This window comes from Panthera onca, chromosome C1 (genome assembly GCF_046562875.1).
Source record: "Panthera onca isolate mPanOnc1 chromosome C1, mPanOnc1 haplotype 2, whole genome shotgun sequence".
Classification (NCBI taxonomy): Eukaryota; Metazoa; Chordata; class Mammalia; order Carnivora; family Felidae; genus Panthera; species Panthera onca.
Window position 1 is genome coordinate 23,486,900 of NC_138346.1, and position 26,625 is coordinate 23,513,524.

Consider the following 26,625-nt stretch of genomic DNA (forward strand, 5'->3'; position numbering starts at 1 on the left):
TTGGTTTGTTTGTTTATATCTAAGGAGGCATTCTCATAAGATAGGTAAATGTTGTGCAAGCTAGTTCCTCTGAGAAGCAGATGCCAAGCCAAAGTGAGGAGTACAAATTATTTTGGAAAGTAGTATCTGTGAAGAAACAGGAGAAAGCAGGATTGGGCAGGAGGAACTGCCAGACAGCAGTGCAGACCTGACAGAGTCTCTGCCAGCCCAACTGGGAGCCTCAGAACAGAGATCACCCAGTAGAGAAGTCCCCTGTTGAAAAGAGATGGCTAAGTCCTTGCACCATATTCTGGCTTAGTCACTTACTGAGGCTACTCTGCGGAGAAGATGACTCCAGCTCAGGCTGAGGTGGACCTGGAGGTGTTAACAGCTGGTCCTCACAACTGGGCAACGAGTCCTGCTCAGGTCATGATTTCACGGTTCTTGAGTTCCGGCTCCACATGGGGCAGTCTGCTGTCAGCACAGAGCCTGCTTCGGATGCTCTATCCTCGTCTCTCTCTGCCCCTCCCCTGCTCATGGTCTCTCTCTTAAAAGTAAATAATTAAAAAAAAAAAGGGGGGGGGGAGTAAGTAGCAGCACTAAAGAACAGGATGGTGAAGATCCTAATAACCTGAACAAACTTGTATCAGCAAAGCCAGTCTAGGTTGTGCTTCAGTAACGAGCGACTCCAACACACCAGTGACATAACTCAAACGTTTCTTTCTCACTCATCATACATGTCCATTGCTGGTTACCTGCAGCTTTGTCATGTCATCTCCTTTAGGACACAATATGTCCCCTCATGACAGGAGAGGGAAAAATACAGAATGCCTAAGCATGTGTCAACTCTTTTTTTTTTTTTTTAACATTTATTTTTGAGACAGAGAGAGACAGAGCATGAATGGGGGAGGGTCAGAGAGAGGGAGACACAGAATCCGAAACAGGCTCCAGGCTCTGAGCTGTCAGCACAGAGCCTGACGCAGGGCTCGAACCCACGGACCGTGAGATCATGACCTGAGCCGAAGTCGGCCACTTAACCAACTGAGCCACCCAGGCGCCCCGCATGTGTCAACTCTTAAAGCTTCTGCCAGAAAGTAACATCCTTCACTTCTGTCTGCATCTCATTGACCAACACACACCATATGGGTACATCTGAATTCAATTTTGTGGATAGGTATAATCTTCCTACAGAGAAGGGCAGGACAATATTGTGAACAATAACACAGTCCATGACAAAACCCAGGGAGGAGCCCACCTTAGTGAAAATGGGTGTCAGCACTACTTACTGTCAGACTTTATCTCCCATGAGGGAATTATTTTATTTAGGTCTGATTTTAATCTTCTCGATTCATATCAACTAAGGAAACAGGTCTTTCCAAAGAACAGCCAAAAGAAAATCCATTTTGAGATTTTAATTTTGTAAAATTGCTCTCCCTTATAATCCAGTAAGTGGTGACATGTTGAAATCTCAGCTTCTGTGTGATCTAGATTATGATATATGATGAAGTATCATTATATGATTGATTAAAAAATTTTGAAAAGTTAAAAGGACTATACAAATGTAGACTTGTTGTTATACATTGTCATTAGTATTAACTCCCCTTTCTTCTGAATCCAGATGGTTTCTTAGATTCCATGTCCCTACAGATTCTAATCCTCTCTACATATAGATCATCTTTTAAAAGATGCAGAAAGAAAAGCAATTTTAGAAATATCCAAGGAATCCTCAATAAAAGTAAATGGAGAATTTTTAAAATCTGTAAAAGGAGAGAAAAGGGGCTTCATGTAGATACCTGAATTGTTATCAACAGACAACACTCAGTTTCATTTTAGACAATCTTTTTTTTTTTTCACTTGGTACATGATGCATTAAAAATGAAAAAGAATGAAAATTATTTCTACAAAGTGAAAGAGCCACAGAGAAATAAATGGAATGTCTAAAATATAAGCTTCATAGCATGATTATCCTTTCATTAAGATGTAAGCAATGTTCTAGGAAATGTTGTGGTCCTAATTACAATATGATGGAATACACATTTGTCTCGGAAATAACACACTCAAGAAATATGTAATATTCATTGCAACAGCCAAAACTTAAAAAAAGACACAAATATAGTGTGTTATATTTCAACATCTCATAAATAATACCTAAATAGTTCAGGCTAGATATTTCAAAAGAGGATGAGATGCTTTGAAAATGAGCTAACCTTATTTGTAAATTTCATTCATATGTATTTTAGTGAGGAAATACATATATTTATATGTAAATAATTTACGTAATAGTTATAGACTAAATGAGTGAATTATTTATTTCTAATTTTTAATAGTCAAAAACTGTATAAGCTCTAAAATAGCAAATAATTGGATAAGTTGATATTTGCTCTCTTGTGGCACTATGCAGACCCAGAGATATAGATATTGATAATATATTGCATTATACACGTATATACATTTAATCACTGAATTGCATGTGACAATGTATTGCTTCAAAGGGAACTGTAACTATTACAGACAATTATGTTAGAATCATAGCCTAATATTGACTCAGATACCTAGAGAGAAGTTTTCTAGCAACTCCAATCATCTCAAATACCACCATATTTATTGAGAAAACACACAGATTTGAGTGTCAAATTAGATTCACACAAATCATAAATTTACCTAGTAACAAGTTTTACTAATGATTTCAAGGATATATGTAATCAAACAGCATAGGCAAAGCAGGGAAATATGCACAATGACTAACACAACTTCCCAGGCCTTTCTTACCATTCAGGACACACTGGCCCATATGAACAAATGAAGCTTCTAAGAGATTTGTACGGTCATTTGACTTACCCAAAAGGGCGGTATTTTAGCATGAAACATCTCCGTTTTATATTAGGAGTGTGCCATAGTATACATGGCATCTCCAGGGGGCCGTGCCACATAAATTCATAGATTCTAGGTGTGTTTCCCATAAGCATCCTACACATTTTGCTAGGGCAGTCCATTGATAAGGACTCTCCCAATAGCAGATACCATTAGTGTTTGCTGGTGGACCATCACTACCATATTTTCAGAAAATTTCATTGCCAGGCTGTCCTCAGTTAAGGGAAGCCTGCAGGCCTGCTCTTGATCATTCCTTTTCCAATTTTATTATAAATAATAATGAGAAATATCAACTATGAAAACTAAGGAGCAGAACCTGGCAATGAGGAAGATGTCTTAAAGAGTGGTCTAAACTGTTGAGATTTGCAAATTCACTGATGAAGGAAAAAAGAAGAGGAGAGTGACAGCGACAACACTCTCTGAAAAATAAGAGTGTGGTAGTGACAAGGAAAGTGATGGAGAGGCAAGGAGGAGTGAGGGTGGCAGTGGTGGGCTGTGAACATCCGAAGTGGAAGAGATGAGCAACTACCACACAACAGTACTACAAAACACAAGTGCCATGGTAGTAGTTACCAGCAGAGGCATTACTTAGAGAAGAAAAGGAGAAAACTAGCAGTACTAATAATTGCTAACATTGATTAATCCCCTACCATGTGCCAGGTACCATGCCTTATACTTGGTGTGCATTATTTCATGTAATCATCACTGTTTACAGGAGTTTTACTATTTTACAGCCTAAGATGGCAAATCATTTGCCCAAGCTATTGCAGATCAGAAAGGAGCAAAGTCAGACTCAAATTCAGTTCAGCTCTGAATTGAATCATCACAATCTAGTGTGAATGCGCTGTGCAGTGGGACAACCAAGGCTGTCACTCCAACTCAGGGCATCTCAGTGTGACAGTAAGGTGTAAAGGAACAGAGTATATTTGACCAGTGGAGTACTCTGAATGTTAGATAGAAAATGTAGAGTGATCAGTATATAGATTGTAATGAAAGTTCTGGAAGAAACTAAGATTACTCAAGGAGAGAGTACAGAATAAGAAGAAAATAGAGCTGTGCTAAGGACACTAGGGACAAAAATTTAGAAGTGTAGCCCATGAAAAAGAATAAACAAAAAGGGAAAAATAGTAACTAAAAAAAAAAAGGTGGTATTGTAGAACCCAAGAAAAGAGAATATCTATCACTAGAATGGGGAAGTCAATTGACGAACCAAAAGGTGAGACAAATCAAGTGAACAGGGTACACTGGAATTAGCAAGAAAAGCATGTTGCTGAAAACTGAGAGCAATTTATTAGAGTAAAAAGTTGAAGACTGTTGGCAGAAGATTCAGGAACAAATTAAAGTTGGGGAAGAGAAGATAAAAATAAAAACCTTTAGTTGTAAAAAGGACTCTATCAAACAGATTGGTAGCTAAAACTGAGCATGTGAAGCTAAAAAATTGTTTGTTATCGTTTATTGTTATTTTTTAAAGAAGACTTATAAATATGTTTTTTACATACTAATAGGAAATAACCTGGTATAAGGGAGACACTAAAGATACAAAGGAAGACTAATTAATTAACTAATTAATGGAGTATATAAGTTTCTTTTTTTTTTCTTAGTGGGGATTATATAATATTATATTATATTATATTATATTATATTATATTATATTATATTATAACCCAATTTGCAGTGATTCAAATATTCCTAGGCTTCATGAACTAATTTGGAGCAGAAGGTGGGGAGTGGTTCCTGGCCTATGCTGTATGTGAGAACAATTCATCTAAGGTTCCCCAAATTATCATGAAGGCTTATCAATAACTGGATAAACCTAGAGATCCCCTACCCAGTCATTTAGAGATGTTTTTTTGGACCTGAATGCCCAGGCATCCAAGGGGAGTGAGGCATTCCAGTGGACCTAAGGGCAAGGCATAAAAGTTTCAAGGTAGTCATAGCAACTTAGATGTCTCTAGGGCTTACTTGTTATCCTAAACCTAACTGCTTAGTTTCTTCTTTGTTTTCTATACCTGGCCCCATCTCCAGACTGAGAAAAGTGGCCTCAAGTGGACAGAAGCACTCAAGGTAATAATAGGCAAAGGATCCCTCTGTCTATTCTGGACCCATTCCACATTCTCAGTCCTGGACTGTGAAAAGATGGATGGCATGGCCCAGGGGCTGCAGAGCCCCATACACTTACCTGTGGTTTCCAGACCCCAAGAGCCCCCGCCAAGCCAAGGGTTACTTATTTACTCATTAGAGTTCTAGGTTTTCAAAGGCTGTGAAACAACAACCCAAACCATAGAACAAACAACTATAGATAGCGACTGGAGAGAAAAACAAGCATATACAAAGAGGATGAAAAGGTCACATGTAATGTGGGTATAATAGATGGAGAGATTTGGGAGAAATCTGGTGCATTCAGGCTACAATTACTGGATACAACATTTAGAAAAATCAATTGAAATATGTGACTCTGACATCGTCTTTTTAACTGCATCAGTGGAACCTTAGAGCAATGAATGACTGCTTCCTTCCTCAGTTACCCTTTTGGCCAGAATATTTAGTCTAGGAGGAATTAACAAGTTGCTAGAATGAGAAAGGGGAATCATTAGGGATGGGGACAGGGGCTAAGACATATTATATCCAGCAGCACAAATTTCCTGGCTGCTTTTCCCGGCAGTCAGGTCATTCTGCTGCATGCAGTAGATCACGGGGATGATGGTGTTATGACTTAGCTCACTGCACAGTTTAGGTGCAATTATTCAGAGCTGGGAGGCAAGAAAACAGAGATTGCTCGTCTCCTTTTGGCTTAACAGAAAAGTGTTCAATTGTCCTTACTGCTCAGGTTTATCCAGCAACTTCAATTCTTCTTCTTTGGATGTCTCGTGTGGCTCTCTTATTTTAATCAATTTATCCTCTTGGGCTCTATTTTTATATAAGACAGTCAGGGTCTCCAGATTAACCACAGAGTCATCCACATTTAAAATGCAATTCTAAATACAATTCTTCATTTCTAAATGTAAACTAGATATCAAGATTCCCATAGTTTGAGATCATTTTCCATCCAATAACTTGATTTTTTTTTTAATTTGGCCTTGCTCTTTTTCTCATAGGTCTCTGATAGAAGTTCTTTCTTCTGCTGAGTTGTGTCTTTGGAGAATAAATACTCAAATTCACTATTATCGTAAATATCAGGTTCTTTTAAGGAATCCCATAAGGTGGGTGTAGTATTTGGGCTTTTATCATTTATTTGTATTCTAACCCAGTACAAAGGCTTCACAGGACAACTTGGCTCAATGACTGACTTTCAAAGACATTGACTGGAAGAAGGACCAATTCTGAAGAGTTCAGGAGGAGATGGGAGTTTAAGTCCTGGGGGTGTTGGAGCAGAAAGAAGTGCCCTCACTGTTGGGTAGGGCAGGGGAGTTGGGAAGTGGTGACAGAGGAGGAGGTGGAGGAAGACCAGCACTTGGAGGTAGAGGAGGTGGTGGAGGTGGTGGTGGTCCAGCTCTCACAAGTGGTAGTGGAGGTATTGGTGGCAGAGGTCCACATCCAGGTAGGAGAAGAAGAGGGGGAAGGGAAGGATGGCTGTTGGTAGGGGTGGTGTGGGAGGGGGAGGTGATGCCTTTTGCTGACTCAGTGAGATGCCTTCCACAGACTGAAATGGTATCTGGAAGTCTTTGTTGTCATTTGGGGGAGACCGTTGGCTTAAAGATGAGACATTCAGCTTTTTAGGTATTCTCTGGTTATCTTCCCCTCAAATTCACAGGGTTTGAAGAAAGTCTCTGTCTGGATGCACACATTTTTTGTAGGTCTTTGGAGAACGGTCATGGTCAATGGAAATACAAGCATCTCTCATCTCTTCACATCCTCTTCCCCATCAGTGTTGTTTCTTGTGTTTGAGATTTTTTTTAATGTTTATTTGTTTTTGAGAGAGAGAAACAGAGCATGAGCAGGAGAGGAGTAGAGAGAGAGACACACAGAATCCGAAGCAGGCTCCAGGCTCTGAGCTGTCAGCACAGAGCCTGATGCAAGGCTCAAACTCACAAAGCGTGAGACCATGACCTGAGCTGAATTCAGACACTTAACCGACTGAGCCACCCAGGCGCCCCATGAGATTTTCATGAGAAACCACTCTATGCTCACCCTGGATATCAAATGCCTGAAGTTCAAACTAAGCCTGTAGATTTTCAATTACTTCTTCACGTTCCTTCTTCAAGTGTAAAATAGAAGCTTGACATTCTGCTTCAGTGTACTTCAATCCCACTTTTTCTGGTGTCTTGTCTTTGGGGGTGGCCAGAGAGCTTAGAGTCTGCCCAGAGTCCTATTGTACTGCTCAGTGGGGCTGTGGTCAGGCTTCTTCCTGAACAGCATTCTCCTTATCTTCAAAATGGAGTCATGAGACCAAATAAAAAACAAAGCCAGAGGCATCCTTAGGCTTTTATTTCCATTTCAGTTTTGTATCATCTTCTCTGCCTTCAAAGTATGGCAGTATTAGTTTCTTATTGCTGCTATAACAAAGGACCACAAACCTAATGGCATAAAATAAGATAAATTTATTCTCATCATATCACTTTCTCCTCTTTTTTTTTTTTTGATAAAATCTCCTTCTGCCTCCCTCTGATAAGATCATTGTAATATTAATAATGTGATTACATTTAGGTCAGATTGAGTAAATCCAAAATAATCTATAACAAGATCCTTAATGTAATCACATCTACAAAGTTCCTCTTTTCATATAAGGTAACATTCATAGGCTCCAGAGATTAGAACCTAGATATCTGGGAGGACCATCATTCAGCCTACCACGTGGTGCAAACCTTATAATGTACAATAATGCTCTCTTGACTCACTGTAAATATATGACCATAAATGGAAAATGGCATTCTTTAATGCTCCACAACCCCACTACACTGTATACTTAGTCTGACACTATCCAAAATGAGTATTTCAAGAATACTTCTTTGTCCAGTGATGCCCTTACCTCCTCTAACCTCATCCCTTTTCCACTTATTCTCTCCTCTCAATGACCCTGATAAAATAGATTCAGTATAAAGCTTCCCCATTTTCATTACAAAATGTACCTACCTACCTGTAACTAGACTTGTATCCACCCTTTTCTAGTTTTTTTTTTCTTGCAATAAATGAAATGTCCCTGTTCATATCAAACATCTCTATTTGTGTCTTGCTCCCACTGCCACTCACTTCTCATGAACTTGGCTCCTGCAATTCTCTGCTCTCCTGCATCATCTATACCAACTCAAATCCTAGCAGCATACATATTCTAGAATCTTCTTACTTTAGAAAACCAGCTTTTCTAAGCATACTTCTTTGCAGCTATTATTCCTCATCTTGGTTCCCCTTCACAATAAGCTTATTAGGAGAGCTGTCTGTTGTCTGTCTTTTCTGCTTCACAGAGAAAGGAAAATAATGATTGGCAGATTAAGGATATGTTTAGAAGATAGAACCAAAAACACTTGTTGATCCATTTGATACAGGAAGTAAGTAAAAGAAAGAAAAAAGAATAATTTCTAGTTCTGATTTTTTCCTTTCCACTTGAGTAATTTTGTGGTATCATTCACTGAATTGAGGAAAATAAAAGAATACTTTTAAGATAAAGTTGCAATCAGAGTCAGTCTCTCCCTCTATGACTCCATCATTCAACTGAAGTAGCTCTTGTAACAAATGGCCCCTTGCTGCAATGCTAACTTCAATAGCTATTTACTGTTTTAATTTTACTGGATCTCTCAGCTAAACAGTTGGCCATTCACTTCTTCTTGAACTATTTTTTCTTGGTTTCTGTCACATCACTCTTTCTTGCCACTTCTACTATCTCGCTAGGCATTTCTCAGTTCCTTTCATTGATTCTTCTATTATCTAACTTCTTCTTTTATCTAAATATTAGAGTGCTCTCGTATGTCCTGAATTTTTCCCTTTTTTTCCTCTCTATAATTTCTCCTTAAATTATTTCACCTGGTCCCATGGCTTTACAGCCCAAATGCTATTGGTTCTAAAATATTAATGGCCAGTGTTGACCTCTCTTCTGAACTTGCAACTCGTATTTCCAACCGCCAATTAAATGCCTCCACGTGCAGGTCTAATAAGCATCTCAGATTTAACATACCCAAAACTTAACTCTGATTGCAACTTTATCTTTAAAAAGAATGAAGGGCACCTGGCTAGCTCAGTCAGTTAAGCATCCGACTCTTGATTTCGGCTCAGGTCATGATCTCACTGTGTGTGGGACCCAGCCCATGTCAGGTTCTTCACTGAAAGCACAGAGTCTGCTTGGGAGTCTCTCTCTTTTCTCCCTCTGTCCCTCCCTAGCTCATGTGCGCTCTCTCTTTTTCTCTCTCAAATAAATAAACATTTTTCTAAATATTAAATCTTGCCATTTGCAATGACATGGATGGAGCTAGAGCATATTGTGCTAAGCAAAATAATTCAGAGGAAGACAAATACCATATGATTTCATTCATACATGGAATTTAAGAAAGAGAAAATATGAGCAAAGGGGGAAAAAAAGCAAGAGAGAGACAAACCAAGAAGCAGACTCTTGACTGTAGAGAACAAACTGATGGTTGCCAGCAGGTAGGTGAGTGGGGGGTGGGTTAAGTGGGTGATGGGGATGAAGGAGTGCACTTGTTGTGATGAACACTGGGTGTTGGGTGGAAGGTGTTGAACACTGCATTGTACACCTGAAACTAATATTATATGGTTTGTTAACCAACTGGATTTAAATAAAAAATGTTTAAAAATAAAAATAAAAGGACCCCCTCAGGTACCCATTATCTAATAGATGACCTTGTCTTAATACTCTTCGAAGCATTAATTACTAAATGAAACTAATCATATTTTCCTATCAACTGATCATCTCCTCCTATAGAATATAAGCTTTCTGAGAATAGGGTATTAAGATATGTTATTCATTGCTGTGACCCAAGAACCTAAAACAATACCAGGTACAAAGCCAATAATAAATAGATATAAAATGAAAGAATGAAAAATGGGGAGGCTTTGGCAGCTGGTACACTGAGCGTAGTTGAAGGAAATAGCCTAAGATAGAAATACAGCACTTTTTTCTTTGCTACCTTGCTAGTGCAGATAATTTGGTAGATGGGGAAAGTGAAGAAAGTTTACAGAGTTTCTCATAATGGTCACGTTTTGGAAAAAGTTAGTGTAAGAGCTTAACCTCCAACTAGTAAACTGTGGGCCAATTTTAATATGCAGATACTTGTGTGTGTTCGGTTTTTTGTTTGTTTGTTTGTTTTGCCTTGCATACAGCACAAAAGAATGAAGTAAATTTCAGTACTTATTAGTAGGTGATTTGAAATGATAAATCCTTATTTCTAACTTTTATTTCATGAATAAAATACCTGGCATTCCTGGGCCCACATTCTAGCATGGCAACTATCTAGTAGAGGTGAGTGGTGGCTGTCCGTTTAGGTAGGACTTACAAATCCCCGTTATATCCACTTCACTCATTTTTACCCTCTCTCAGGCCCTGTGCATTTGGTTTCCTTGAATTAAAACTACAAAAGCAACTATTTAGCATCACACTAAAGATATGGTCTGCCACCAAAAACTATATAATGTCAAGTCACTCTGTATATAAATCATTGTCACAGTGGCAACTTGGCATTTTATTGACTTCACTTAATACCTAGTTGTCATGATACTCCATTCTATAAGGAAAAGAATATAGGATAAGGGTAATGTTAGATTAGAATCTGTTAGCACTTTAAAATAACGCTAAATTATTTAGCAAACAACGTCATGTATTCTTGTTTAATGCCATTGTTTTGTGTTGTTGTTTTTTTTTTTCCCTTTAATGTGCAGATTGTATGGTGCAAAGATAAATAAATGGATATGTTCCTGCCCATAAAGCAAACATGTAAAACTTGAGTTTCAGTGTGTTGCCATAGAGCTTCAGTTTCGCTCCAAATATAAGCTAGATTTTAACCTTTGCCCTTTTTTTCACGTTATGACATCTAAATCTGTATGCTGATTCTGTGCTATCCATCCAAACTGACATTTCTATACACCCTCAACAGTTATGCCTCATTGCTTTAAGTTGCATGTGCCCAATGACTAAATTCATTGAGCATGAGAATTGATAAATTGCCCAATCAGACTTGTAAGATGTTCAAGTTGAGAAGGAGTCAAAGAGGATTAATATAAAATTTACATATATTCCAAGCTTATAGAAGCATGTTTGGCATTCTTCTTTGTTATAGTTTGCTTAAGAGTGTATGTTATTATCTGAATTAGAAGTCAAATACTGATGATCCTTTTACAATGATGTCAAGATTCATTATATATTCAAAAATAAATCTACCTAAATGATTTTAAAATTCAGACCCTATAGTTTAAAAAAGTCTTCAGTGAACACTCTTAAAAAGTATTTTTTTTCCTTAAAAACTCATAGCCATTCTTCATATCACTTACTTAACTAAGTATTGAAATATAGTTTTCAAGATAAAATGTCTTAAAAGAAACAGTAAGACATCACTCTTTCACAAAAAGCAATTTGAGCTGTGTTTGCACACCAAACATAATAAATCAATGTCTCTCCTTTTTCTTTTTTTAAAATATATTTTATGTATTTTGAGCACAGATGCAAGTCCATCTCCAGCAGGCATTCCATTAAATAATGCCAAACTGATGTCAATAAACATGTATAACTCAAACTATGTTAACTTTTTAATCACTCAAAAAAGGTACCGCAACAAAGCCTTCTGTTAAAAAATTGTGGCTATATCCTTTTCAATTTCAATTTTGTTTTGTCACTTTTGAATAAAAATATTTAGGTCTTTTGTTCATGACGATGGTACAAAATTTTATATTAATATAAAATCACTACCAAGAGTCTGACAATGTTCTAATATTTGAAAATAATTTCAAGTAGTTTCTATTTTTCCTAACAGTTACCTTTCAGTTCACTATTTATAAGTCCCTAATTTAGAAGACATTCTGTGATGTCCATTGATATATTATTTTAGCATTTTGGTTTTGGGGATGTGCCACATTTAAGGTGAATTTGTGATTATCTCTAGAAAGATTTTTGTTTAACTTTTTTATGATGGAATACTACCTTATTCATTCATGCTTTCTACAGACATTTATTGATCCCTACCTACTGTACACCAGGCATACTGTTCTGGATAACTGACATATATTATGGAAAAAAGCAGATTGCTATCCTTTTAGAGTTTTAATTAGGTGGGGATAGCCAGTCTAAAGTGAATACTAAACATAATAAATTGGTAAATCATACAATCTTTTAAAGAATAATAATTGCTCTGAGGAAAAAGGAAAAGTAGAGAAGGGGATTTCAAATTAAATAGGCAAAAGAGTTTTCAGTCAGTCTTGACTACAAACTACTCCAAAATCTAGTGGTTTAAAACAATTTATTATTACCTTTCTATAGTATGGTGTTTTAACTGGGTTCATTTGGTTCTGCTTGGATTTCTCATGTGATTGCAGAAAGATATTAGTCAGGGCTTTTGTTTGGGCTAGAGGTCCAAGATGGCTCACTCACATGGCCAGCAGCTAAAGTCAGCTAAGGTTACTTACCAAAGAGCTATAAGTGACCTTTCCATGTGATCTGGCATCACAACATGGAGGCTAGATTCTGAGAGAGAGTGATCTCTCAGTGACAATCTTGAGAGTTATTATTTCAATAAACCAAAAGAGAACCTGCAAAGCTTCCTCTGACTCAGCCTCAGAAATTCTAGATTGTCTCATCTGATATATTCTATTAATTAGAAATGAGTCACAGATTCAAGGTGGAGAGGCTACACAAAGGTAATTGAGGATCATCTTTAGATACTGGTTCTCATAAGAAGTGGTTGCAATTTTAAGTAAGATGATCAGGCTTGCTGAAAATGTAAGTGTTAAAAAAGAGGAGTGAGTTAGGTAGGCAGATATCTGAACAAAGATTCTTTAAGCAGATGGAAGAGCCAGTGTAAATGCTCTAAGGCAAAACTGTGCATACCAGGTTTAAGGAATTAAAAAGAGCTATAATTGACTGAGTGAAGGGAAAATTAGTAAAAGATGAGGTTAAACATTATGGGGGCCAGATCACTCAGAGCGAATCTACCACAAGTTTTAGCACAGTGATGGTCATTGGTGACTTGATAAGAAGTTCAGAAGGAGTGAAGCCGGATTGGAAAAGGTTTAAAGGAAAAAATAAGTTATATAAGTATGAGCGATCTTTCCAGTAGAAGACACAGCTAGGAGTCTGAAGAGGCCAAGGTAGCTAGGCTCTGTAGGTTAGCATAGTGAAGAGAACATCAGCAAGAAAACTTCAGAAGTGTGCACACAGTTCTCCTTGAGTTAACAGCTAGGTACACTGATGAGTGCATGTTGTGTGGAAACAACCCAAGGCTATGAGAATAACCACCTGAAGGAATTAGAAGAAACAATATTCAGAGCTCACACAGGGCTGGGAATAGTTAAGTGTTTTTCAGACAAGGAAACTTCTTAATTCATGGGGATAGTTGAGTAGAATACTCAGAAAGATCTTACCTGTGGAACAAAAGCCCAGAACTAAATACTGTTCTGTTTCTACCTAAGTTTAAAAATAGGACCCAAAAGAATCAAACTATGTTAAAGTAACTTAACCATTTCCCAGAATAAAGCTAAAGAATGTTTATAGGATCACAAAAATATCTAGCACCCAAAGGTAAAAATCACAATGCCTGGCATACAATAAAAAATTACCAGATATGCAAAGAAGTAAGAAAATCTGAACCATAATGAAGAGAAAAACATATCAGTCAAAATCAATCCAGAACTTAGTATTTAAATATATTGCAAAGATAACTTATGTGAGTTTTTTGACATGTGTAAAATACTAAGCATAGCAATAGTAACAGAAAGGTTAGGAGAAGAGAAATGTAAGACATATTCTTACAGGCTACTTACAAGCTTATACTTAACAAGTGTATGTGAAGTGGTACATCACTTAATATTACTTCAAGGTAAAAACAATCACTAAAATAACTAAAGAATAATAGCTAATAAACCAGCAATATACATGAAGTGGAATAATAAAAATGCTCAGTCCCAAAGAAGGCAAAGAAAGGGAGAAAAATGCAAAGAACAAAGGAGACAAACATAAGGCAAGTAGCAAAGAGTTGACTAATATTTAACTATGCCAATAATCAAACTAAACATAAATAAACTCAATATTCCCAATTAAAAGGCAAATATTATCTGATTAGATAAGAAAGCAAATCCCAATGATTTGCTCTCTGCAAGGAACCCACTTATTATTTATTTATTTATTTATTTATTTATTTATTTATATTTGACAAAGTGTGCATGCATGCACATGCAAGTGGGTGAGGGAGAAAGAGATAAAAAGAGAGAGAGGGAGGAAGAGAGAGAAAATCTTAAGCAGGATCCACACTCAGTGTAGAACCCAACGTGGGGCTCAGTTTCACAACACTGAGATCATAACCTGAGCCAAGATCATTGAGTCAGATGCTCAAATGACTGAGTCATTCAGGTGCTCCAAGGAACACACTTTAATGCAAAGATACAAATAAGTGAAAAACAAAACAACAGAAAATGATGCATGTTAACAATAAGCAAATGAAAACTGGAGTGGGTATATTAATATTAGACAAAATAGATTTCAGAGAAAGGAATATTACCAGAGATAAAGGGTGTCTTCATACTGGGGCACCAGAAAACTTTTGGGCTTGGATATATGTTCATTATTTTCATCATGGTATTAGTTTCATGGTAAATCAGTCCAAATTATTAAATTTTACATTTTTAATATGTACATTATTTATCAACTATATCTTAATTAATCTGTTGCCAACAACCAAAAAAGAAATAGATGGAAGAAGCAGTATGCTTTGATGCTAAAGAAAATGACCCAATATAGTTTGAAAAATTATTGGTAAAAGGGAGGAGAAAACTTTTGGAGTAATGTCCTTGAGTAAGCTTGCTTTTTTGTAGTTTATTTATAATTTTAAGTCCCCTTCCTTATTCCCACTGACATCTCTTCATAGTCATTATCACTACTCTTGTCTAAGCTGCTATCATCTCTTTTTTGTACTGCTTAAATCTTTTGCTCTGTGAATAAAAACAAAACTACCAAAAATGGCCTCAGGACTCTCCATGATCTTGTCCTTATCTACAGCCCCATCTTCTCTTCAGAATGATTTCCTCTTATTCTCCCCTTTCATCTGCACTAACCGGCTTTCAGCCCTCATATTAGCTTCCTAAGGCTGCTGTAACAAAGTATTACACACTTGATGAATTTATTGTCTTACAGTTCTGGAGTCCAGAAGTCCAAAGTCAAGGTGTTGGCAGGGCCATGCTCTCCCTGAAATACCAGAAAAGGATGTGCTGCAGGATTCTGTCTAAGCTTCTGATAGCCTCAGGCATTCCCTTACTTAAAGGCTACGTTCTGTCTGTGTCTTTTCACATAGTCTTCTCTCTGCACATGCCTGTGTCCAAATCTCCTTTTTTTTTAATGTTTATTTATTTTTGAGAGAGGGAGAGAGACAGAGACAGAGAGAGACAGACAAGTAGGGGAGGGGCAGACAGAAAGGGAGACCAGAATCTGAAGCAAGCTTCAGGCTCTGAGCTGTCAGCACAGAGCCCCACGTGGGGCTTGTACCCTCAAACCATGAGATCATGACCTGAGCTGAAGTTGGAAGCTTAACCAACTGAGCCACCCAGGTGCCCCAAATCTCCCCTTTTTACAAGGGCTTCAGTCATACCAGATTAGGGCTTACTATAATAACCTCATTTTAACTTTGTTAAATCCACAAAGACCCTACTTCTAAATAAGGTCACATTCTTAGATACTGGGGATATGGACTCAGCATATCTTCTTGGGGGAACACAAGTTAACCTCTAACGGTTGCTATGTTTATTGTACTCTGTTTTGTCAATGGGCCTTCATGCAGCTCTTCTGCCTAGGCAGATCCTATTCCTATTCTTTTCACCAACAATTCCTACCAAACCTTCAGATTTAAACTCAAGGGTCACCTCTTCAAGACTTCCTTGACTTCCATCAATATGTCAAATCTCCCTGTCACAGACTCTTATGGTTTTAGAAACCTCTCCTTCATGACACTTGTTAGAGCTGCAAATTTGCATGGTAAGACTATTGAAATATGTATATTTTCCCTCATTAAACTGTTAAATCCATGAGTACAGGTAATGTTTCTGTTTGTTTACCATTTTATCTCTATCACTTTGCAGAATAGAGAAACTATAGTATAATATCAATAAGTATTTGTTACATAATTAATAAGCTTATTTTTAATTAAATAAGTTGCCAGTTAATGATTTCAGGTAACACAGAAGCTTTAAAAGATATTTTTACTATTGCTATAAGACAACAGAAGAATCATGAGGGCCTGGCAATTTAATTAATTAATCAATTGGCTAATTAATTAATTGTATAATTTAAGTAGAACTTTAACAAGTTTTTCATTATATTGTAGTAAGTTGGACATACAAAGCGGTCTATTTTCACTCTTCAAATGAAATTAATTTTGTTCTAATATGTGAGTCAATATGAAAGTTAAGTATAAAATCAATTCTGGACTGGTTTTCAACTGTCCCCTATTTTTCCAGTTGTGTCACATATTGAAATTAGTCTTGGCTGTGTATATGCTCTGATCTAATTTTAATTAAAAATCTTCCACATTCTTTTGCACACTGGTTGCCTTTAGTATAAACTTAAAAAAAAAGACCTATAATACCTCATTTCTTAACTATGAATATGCATACACACCATGTAATATACAAGTTAGGACCACATTTTAGTGATATAACTGATTGATATTCTGAGCTTTATTAACAAGCAAATTTGGCTTAATTAATCTTTAATGAAATGACAGTATTGACAGGATAACTTGAAGCTTTTACAAACATTTCTGTACTTTGCTCAGTTTTAATATGACAGGCAATGCTGACAACTTTTATCAGGTGTCAATTCAATGTTGTCAGTCTGGAGTCAGGATGAATTTTTTTTATGCACTTACAAAACCACAAAATTGATGAAAGAAGTTATGGTTAGAACAATACAGAATCCTTTCCTACATATAAATTAGAATATTCTGAAAATTTTCTATAAAATCAGTGTTAATCTTTACATACTTAGAAGTATTTAAGAATATTTTGTTCAAATTTTAAGAAAAAAATTCAAATGAAAATTTTCCTAGTACATTTCCCTAGTTTCTCAAAATGTAACATTGTTAAATATCTACCAAATTATGTATACATGCATATAGGATTAGTAATAGGACATAAGGAAGCTAACAGGCTCTAAATTCTACAGCTGAGATGTGACTTGCATATGTATGGTCTTCACCTTTGAATTGAAAAAAGGTGGTACAAGAATAAAATACATTTCAATGTGAAAAATGCAAAAATATCGAAAATAATTCATTGATTTCAATAAAGTATATAGTTAATGGTATATATCTCTTCCAATGCAAACTTTGCATGTGAAGTAGTAGTTACTTATTTAATTCAAACTTGTATTTTATTAGGTGATTTTTCTCCCCAGGAATAACCTTATTATTATATAAATTCTATGATTTTAACCTATTTTTTCAATCAAAAGCTGTTTCCACTATAATAAAAAGTTTTGTCTACCCTCTAATCAACAAGTGAGTTCTTTGTAATATCACTAAAAAGATTATGAATTCATTGTTGGGACTCATCATTCAGTCTGTGGCTTTAAGATATGTCATATTTTTACCCTGTAAAGTTCCATTAGATAAAACATAATAGATATACTTAATTTCTTATAAGCAGTTGAATCAAATAACCAAATGTAAGGAAAGCAACAGTATCACCATCATCAAAAGTATACATGATTCAGTGGGTTATGGGGGTAAAAAGAGCCATGAGACTTAATTCTTATCCTCCAGGAGGTATAATCTGATTTGGAAAAACAGACAAATACAACAAAACACATATGAATCCTGAAGGTTATTATTATCTTTTAAAATCTTGATCTCCTACCCTGTAATTCCAGTCTTTTATGTAGATGTAGAACTTTCTAGACAGCCATTTCCCCTTTGGTCAAGAGGTAGGGCAGATACAGAACATAAAAATGAATTCAATATTGCTTTGAGGACAGTTCAGGAGGGACAGGGAAGTACATAAGGTGATTTGTTGAAACTGGTGTTTCATTAGGATAAGTTAGGCTGGGTATAGGAAAGAATGGCAGAAAGACAGCCTGGAGGAGACAGAGGACAGCTTTAACAGACCCACGCCGCAAGGAAATGGGTCTGGACCAGGGTAATTAATGGCTTTCAATTTAAAAGGAGAGAGAAATATTAAGAAAAAAAACATATTTAGAGAAGAGGAGACGGGGGCAGGAGAAGGAGCAAAAATGCAGAGTGATTCACTAATTTACTTGATGGATGAGAAATTACAGTTTTATTTTCTGAAAGAGAAAACTGCAGAAGGTGACTTGATTTGATGCTTTGAGGTATTTTGCTACATATATTCTAGAAGGTCCTGCTTCCCATACCTTTCCTCCTTGAGGTAATCTTTTCCCTCAGTATCTACTCAATTGTTTAGCCATGTTTTGTCATATATCCCAATGTCTACATCAGCTAAGGCTAACTATAATCAGAGTGGATGCCTGTTTCAGAAGTATGTTATTCATAAATTTGCCATAAGCCCATGACTTAGCCTGGTGCCAATGCTTCTACAAGAATGCAAAATTTTAAGATATATACCCTCTCAAGAATTTGAACCTGGAAGCACAGAAGGAGAGTGCCTGTTGTTAGCAGGTGTTAGAGCTAGAAAGTCAAGTATTTCCAATGTGGAGGAGAGCAGTTCTATGGAACATCCAAGATTATTAGGAAGAGGAAGAGTCAATAGAGACAGCAAACATCAGAAACACATAGTTGAGCAGAAAGATTATCCATGAAAAAGGGAGAGACCATTTTTTGAGAAAACAGAATACAAATTTGGCTCCTGCTGTCTTGCTATAATTCTGGACCTTGGATTTCCATGTTTATCATAAAATATCATTTTTTTTTAAACTACCAGAGAGCTATTTCTTCCTCACAAACAGAAGACAACAGAGTGTTACTTTGTATTATAAGGCCTAAAACTAAGGCCTGGTACTATGTGCTGCCGTGAAATCTGGTGAAACCAGGAAGGCCTTGAATGGCCTACTTGCAAGCTCCCCTCCCAAGTCTGCTCTCCTGAATAAGCCAAACACATTTTATCAAAGGGATAGATTTTATATCCCTGAGTTTCTGCCTATCCCTGAGTGATGGGTTTCAGTTCCCTGCTGTCTATTCAAAGAAGCCAACCACATCCACCTTTGGGAACCAGGGGTCACCCTACCTTCTTGACATTACAAAACCTGCCTTCCACAGCCCCTATTAGTTCATTCTGTTCCAGACTGCAACCCCCATGTGGCCCGAAGTGGTGGGCTATGCCCTCCTCCCTGGGCTGAGTTTATATGCTAATTTGCTGTGAAGCTTAGGTGGGTGTCATGAATTTGACCATCCCCATAATCCAAAGTGAGAATCCCTTTCTCACCAGGGATTAAAACCTTCAGTGTAGATATCTGAACACTACAGGCATGGCATATAAGGGCCCTCCCACTTAGACTCCCATTTCAAGTGCCTTATCCTTAGGACCTCACTTACTTATTAAAAAACGAAAACGTTTTAAATAGTCCTTATTTCTCTAACATCTTTATCACATTCATTTACAAATGTTTGTCCTAAGAATCATATAGCCATAAAATTAATGGGTAGTCTTTCTACCCAAAGTAACTTTACATATTCATCGTAGCTAATATGGCAAACACATAAATCACTAGAACAGTGACTTGTGAAATATAGTTAGGACAAAAGATTTAGAAAATGAAAAAGTTTCCCCAGAGATGTCTTTTAAATGTATTTATAGTTTCAATGCCATATGGTAAGTGTGAAAAAAGGAAATTAAGGCAAAATTACAATTGTTCTTTGTATTAGTACTACCAGTGCAATTTTAACTCAAAGTGTACTATTTGGCTGCTTCTACTTTCTGGAGTACTAGACTTTCAGGAGGTAGCAAGACTACAAAAGAATATAAATTTTCAATTTTTATCTGGTTCTTGAAAATAGCAATTGAAATTCTGAGAGAAAGCAAAAGAACAAACAAATTTGTTAGTATAGAATGTTTCTTGTAAAGTTTCCAGTAAAAGCAATTTTTGATGATTATTGTTAAGGAAACTTATAAATCTGTCTCATGTCACAGAACTTGAAGCTAAGCTTAAATTGATATTTAGCTCAATTTTAAAAATTGAGATACCACCAGGTATCCATTTTTAAAAGCTTATTTGCATTCAGGGAAAGCATCCTTCATTAGGAAAGACTTAGGAAGATGTTTGCTGCATGCCTGCAAGCAGGGACTCAAGAAGTGAGAAAAGGAAACAGTAGCAGACAGAAAGGTACACATTTCCCAGTTCAGCTTTTGCCTAAACCTCCTCCAAGCCCTGCTAGAAGGTGGTCGTAGGGAAAGAAACTGCTGTACATGCATTGTCATGATAGAATCTTGAAGAGTTGAAGAGTAGAGTATCCCTGCCCATTTCTGTGTTACAAACCACAGGGCTCTGGTAAGGTGAAACCAAAAGGCAATGTTGCCAGTTACCATCTTTCTGTTTTGCATCTTTCGGAGCCAAAAGACAGCACCGTAGGCAGAAAACAGTGTTCTCACTGGTGGCTCTGGGAGCAGTGACTAGGCACTGACCTCAATTGACAATGAGGTTTTGTAAGGTCTGGGCAATTTTAGATTATAATGACTAACATCCTTTTTTAATTTTTTTAATGTTTCCTTATTTTTAGAGAGAGACAGAGAGAGAGAGAGAGAGAGAGAGAAAGTTAGGGAGGGGCAAGGAGAGAGGGAGACACAGAATCTGAAGCAGGCTCCAGGCTCTGAAGTGTCAGCACAGAGCCCGACGCAGGGCTCGAACTTACGAGCCATGAGATCATGGCCTGAGCTGAAGTCAGACGCTTAACTGATTGAGCCACCCAGGCGCCAGTAATGACTAATAATTTGGATTGTGGTGACTTGTAAGAATAATAATTGTCACATCTTATTTGCTCCCAAATCAAATCACAAAAGATTCAAGGAAGTTGTCTGAGAGAATTGGATGAAATTTCAAATTATAAAATATAACTACAAAGTTATAACAGCATGTCATTTGGACTGATACAGAGATGATTATTATTATCATTATTATTATTATTACTATTATTAGATTAAGTCTCCATATTCTGAAATACATAAGTAAATTAAATTCGTTTAAATTTATAACACTTCTCAGATAAAGACAAGTATTATATACTTTTCAAATAATTAACATGAATAACTTTAGAAACATTAAGAAAAAGGGCCAACTTAATAATTTTCAAAATATCTCTATTTGTAAATGACACTTGCCACTGTTAAATATGAAAGTTGTGGACACTTCATATAGAATGCACTATACCATTTGAGACTTTTTTTTTTTTTTTTCATTTTTACAATAATTCAACAACTGGGGTGGAATAAGTATTTCCTTTGAAGTTCTAAGTATTTCTCAACTCCTCTTTCTTTTCCTTCATTTCTTGTTTTGTAGTAAATTAGTTTTATTATAATATTAATTCAATCCTATCACAAAATTTCAAGATTTAGTGAAATGTATAAAGTAATCATTATACTCCCTCCCTCCATTAACAATTTGGTGAATAATTTTCAAGACCTTCCATGTGTGTATGTATGTATGTATATACATAATAAATGGCATGCATATTTGCATATGAGCAAAGTTTTGTATACACATGATGTTAAACTATGTACCCTCCTCTGCAATATGCTTTTCCCCCCCACTGAACAATATTGTAGGACAAATGCCAATATGGGTGAATCCTTAATTTTCTAAACTGTGTAATGTTTCACTACATGGAAGTATCATAATTTATTTTTCCAATCTCTTATTAATGGACACTTAGATTTCATCTATTCTAATATCTAGATCAATAACTATATGTTGAAGTGAACCTTAAAATTAATATGTATTAGCAATACAAGCCTGTCTACAGCAACATTATAATCTTGTTAGTCTGAAAAGTAACTTTTTTGTAAAACTTTTTTTCTATTTCTAGGAATTTCTAGAAATATAACTTTCTATTTTTAAAATATCTCCTTAATGATTGTTAATTTATATGGTATTAGGAAAACATACTTATAGACAAAGATCATAAGAGACCGTACCAATCAGATAATTTCATGAGTGTGGTAATATTTGCATCCTTGCATGATGGGGAAAGTTTGAATATAAAAGAAAAGAGATCAAGTATTTCACAAACCTGACTATTATCAATAAGGGCAAAAAATGTCAAAACTCTGAAATTTGAGAAAGAGGAGACAAAGAGGGAAATAAGTTATAGACCTAATCATGGATGAGAATCAGTCATTTGCAAGAGCCTTATTGAGGGGTGGGCAGGTGATGCTCTAATTTTTTAAATATATTGAGGTGAGGCAATAGACATCTACGTAAGTATTTTCAAAGTAATTGGAAATATGATTAGGAATAGGTATTATAGGGTGAGGAGATGCAAAAATGTATTCTATGAGAATAGACTTACTAGGACAGAAGAGCAAAGGGGTGCGTATATAGACCTCTAGTAGCATAAAAAAATAAAAAAAAATAAAAAAATAAAGGTAAGGGGCGCCTGGGTGGCGCAGTTGGTTAAGCGTCCGACTTCAGCCAGGTCAGGATCTCGCGGTCCGTGAGTTCGAGCCCCGCGTCAGGCTCTGGGCTGATGGCTCGGAGCCTGGAGCCTGTTTCCGATTCTGTGTCTCCCTCTCTCTCTGCCCCTCCCCCGTTCATGCTCTGTCTCTCTCTGTCCCAAAAATAAAAATTAAAAAAATAAAAAAAAAAAAAAGAATAATTGTAGGCAGTCAATAAGATGACACACGGAATCTAAAAACTGGGAGCAAAAGAGTGATACAAGAAAAACAAATGTGGTTCTAGAGATTCCAAGGAAGAAAGTCTTAAGAAGAGTTAATTGTCAAATGGTAATGTTAAAAAAGTTAAAAAAAAAAAAAATGTTTATTATATTTAAATTACGGTAAGTATTGAGTGAGAACAAGAAGGGAATTCTAGACCAGGGCACAACACAATAGTAATAGTCTCCTGGAAGTGAAAGGAAAACAATAAAGGGAAATGAAAAATAGAGTGATTGAACAGATTCAAAAATTAATGTGGAATCCTTCACAGCTTTCTAATAAGCCTTTCCTGCCTATAGGACTTCAATTGCCCCTCCGCGTTACTGAGATCCATTTCATATGTAAGTTTCCTAAAGGGAAAAATCCATATTTGGCTAAATTTTTTTAGTCACTTAATAATATCTATGTGCTGCTCATCTATAAAAATGTTTTTAGATAAATGGTGACAATATTTGATCCACAATGAGTTTAATCTAAATTGGGCTTTAGCTTTGGATCTGTTCTTACCTGCTGTGTGAGCATCCTTAGGTTGAAGGATCCTATTCCCCATCAGTGACATCAACAATGTCCTAGAGATGACAGCTCTATATAGATCTGGCATCTTTGTTGCACCCCAGCCATAACTTAGTATATTAAGAGTGGAGTGGCTAATTCAAGACCATCCAAATTTAGAGGGTGCATTGGTTAATTTAATGTGTCAGTTGTACTGCATCTGTAGATGCCCAGATATTTGCTTAAACACTATTTCTGGGTGTGTCTGTGAGGGTGTTTCCAGACAAGATTAACATTAGCATCTGTTAAACTCAGTATAATCTGTTTTACTCCCCAATGTAGATGGGCACCATCTAATCTGTTAAGGACCTGAATAGAACAAAAGGCAGAGGAAGGGAGAATTCGCCCCTTCTGCCTCAGGGCCTGAGCTGTGAAATCACTCTTTTCTTGCAGTCAGCTCACCTGGTCTCAGGCCTTCAAACTTAGAACTGCACCACTGATTTTCCTGGGTCTCCAGCCTACAGACAGTAGACTGGGATTTCTCAGCCTCCATAATCACGAGTCAATTCCTCATTATATACATGGAAGGATGGATAAAGAAAGAAGTCTTGGTGAGAAGATGACAGGAAATAAGAGACCGCAGAAGCACCAGGGAGAGAGACCATGTTTTCGGGAAAGGGGTTGTAAAACAAGTAGCTCCAAAATGCTGTCTTGGTTACTATTCCAATCTCCACCCAAGTAATGTGCTTCTTCCCAAGAACAAGACATCTTGGTTCAAGAGTCCTTTGAGAAATCTTGGCTCCTTACAATCAACTAACACCTCTGGAGATGAAATGGCTACATTGGACTACCATTTCCTGAACCTCCAAGAGTCTTGTGTCACATTCAGAATGGCTACCATAGCCAGGGTCCTATATTTTCCTTAATATTTTCTTTAAAATTCCTTACTTTTGCACTTTTATTATGGCTTTATCTTAAACAATGAGAGTCAAAGCTTTGTTTTAGTATGCCATCATATTTTTCTAGTATGTTAAAGACACAATTATCAAAACAAAGACTATCCCATGTCCTTGTTTAATGTAAGACTAATTACATAATTATTAATATAATTTTGGGCCTCTTTCAGTTTGAAAATAATCTAGGAATTGATCATGGATGATTGCAGTGAATCATTTTCATAGTTGTTTTGACACTTTGTAGTAACCATGGTGGTGGTTCCTGATTTGCAGGACTGCCTTCTGGAAATAACTGGAGAAAGAGCTCAGACATCCTTTGGTTAATCATGTGAGAACTACCTATACTTCTGCCTTGAAATTCTAATTTTCATTTAATTTTTTAATGGCTTTCATTTTGCTTGCTGATTTGAGGCATTCCAAAATGAACCCTAACATTTTAAAATATTGGAAACACATTAAAAACTAGAAGTAACACAGACAAGAGAGACATTTTATATTTGCATGCATAGGGTGAGCAAATTAGTGCTCCAATGATCAATCTGCAGTAGTTAGAGTTAGCTTTGGAATATTAATGTATGTATTATCAGTATGTGAAAAGTCTCTCTTATTTTTCCTAGGACATATACGGCATACTAAATATTTAAACTCAAGAAGAAAAACTTTCATTTTGAAAGAGCTGAATATCATTGGAAAATTACCTTTTTAGAAAAAAATCACAAATCAATGATTTAAAACAAAAAATAACCCTCTTGTCAAATTCTAGAGTGTAAGAGTGATATAACAGTTTATGAGAAACATTACTTTTGTGACATGAAGCAAATTATTAGTATTATTAAAAAACTATTAAACAACAATGAAATCACTCTATGCAACACATGGTTCCCTGTTCAACAATCATTTTCAGGTAAATTTTAAGAATTAGAGAAAACACGTTTGCCAAATGAAAGGTAGAGAATCTAATTTTCACAGATTTCTAAATCTAATCTTCTAGGAGGAAGCAAACAAAATCAGATGTTGTGAAGTAAAGGCTGGTTTTCTTAAATTGCACCCACGAACATAAGAATCAAAGTTTCTAATAGTGCACAGTTTCTACTGCAGGAGGTGGGCATAAAGAGTGGAACGGAGGGATGCAGCGATGATATCTGCATGGAGAAGCATACTGTGCTAATAAGCTGCTGCCCAGAATTAAGAAATCCAGTATCTTTTCATTCCAACAGAATACCTCTCTTTAAACTCGGGAGCTTTTCACTCCTGAAAACCACTAGGACTAGCAGAGGATTCATATTGTCCTAGTTTAGTACTGAAGAATATAAAGTCTGGGGAGTTTTTATCTTCTTTTTCTTCTTCATTTATTTTTGTTAATAAAAAAGGCTCAGCAGAACATTTATTTGGTGTTACCAAACATTACAGAGTTTTGTTCTTAACTATTAGTTTTCTATTTGTGGATATTTCTAAAAACTCATTTTTACAAATGAAGAAAGGATTCCTGTGGAATTCTCATAGCTAAACTAAGATAAATGATGTTTTTCTTAGAGGCTGCCTTAGAGGGAATACCACAGCCAAAACAATAACATCTTGTGACAAGAGCAGTAATAAGAATTTGAAATTTTTACTCTTCTATCCTAAGGCTCAAACTTTAATAGCTATGTAGCTTTGGTAATATGCTACTAATATGAATTACAGTTTTCTTAAAGAAAACAAGATCAGATTAAAGCAAATACAATATTCACATCATATCTATGAGTTAAGAATGCCACTGGGAAAGATTCCCAACTCTGGTTAAAAAATGTGAAAACAAATCCCCATCCAAATAAAATAAAACGGATTTTAACAATTTTTCTCAGCTAATACCTCTAAACAAGAAAATATGCAACTCATAAGTATTTTAAACTGTTAAGCAAGAGGCAAAATTTGCATTTTAATATAATAACAAAATTTATGGGCTATCTTCCAAAGAGACTTTTTTTAACATACATTTCTCACAAAATGTGCATTAATAATGCAATGTGCTAACCAAAAAGCTATTCTAAATATTAATTACACAAGAGTAAAATGAAAATATACCATTCTAAAGATTTAATAGAATCCAATCTGTAAATAAAATTGTGTTGCCTAGCTTTAATTAAGACATTACACACTAATTTTCCTTAGATGCTCATGATCATAATTATCGCATGCATGGATGAGTTCCTGAATTATTTTAACAGAATTTAGTGTGTGTCCTTGTGTCTCTAAGGCCAATAGTGTATGAATTGAAAAAAAAAAAATGAAAGCACCTGTATCAATACCAAAACATAGAAAATTAAATGTAGATAAGATGTACTTTTTAAAATATAGGACTTTTAATTAAATA

General features: G+C 36.0%; 1 protein-coding gene and 1 pseudogene across 2 annotated transcripts in view; both read right to left on the bottom strand.

Annotated features, from left to right (window-relative positions):
- The window catches only part of SPAG16 (sperm associated antigen 16), a 1,016,466-nt gene that overhangs the window by 650,353 nt on the left and 339,488 nt on the right, over nucleotides 1–26,625 (bottom strand). The gene's annotated exons all lie outside the window — the stretch shown is intronic.
- Nucleotides 5,667–7,206, bottom strand: LOC144617248 (formin-1 pseudogene; annotated as a pseudogene).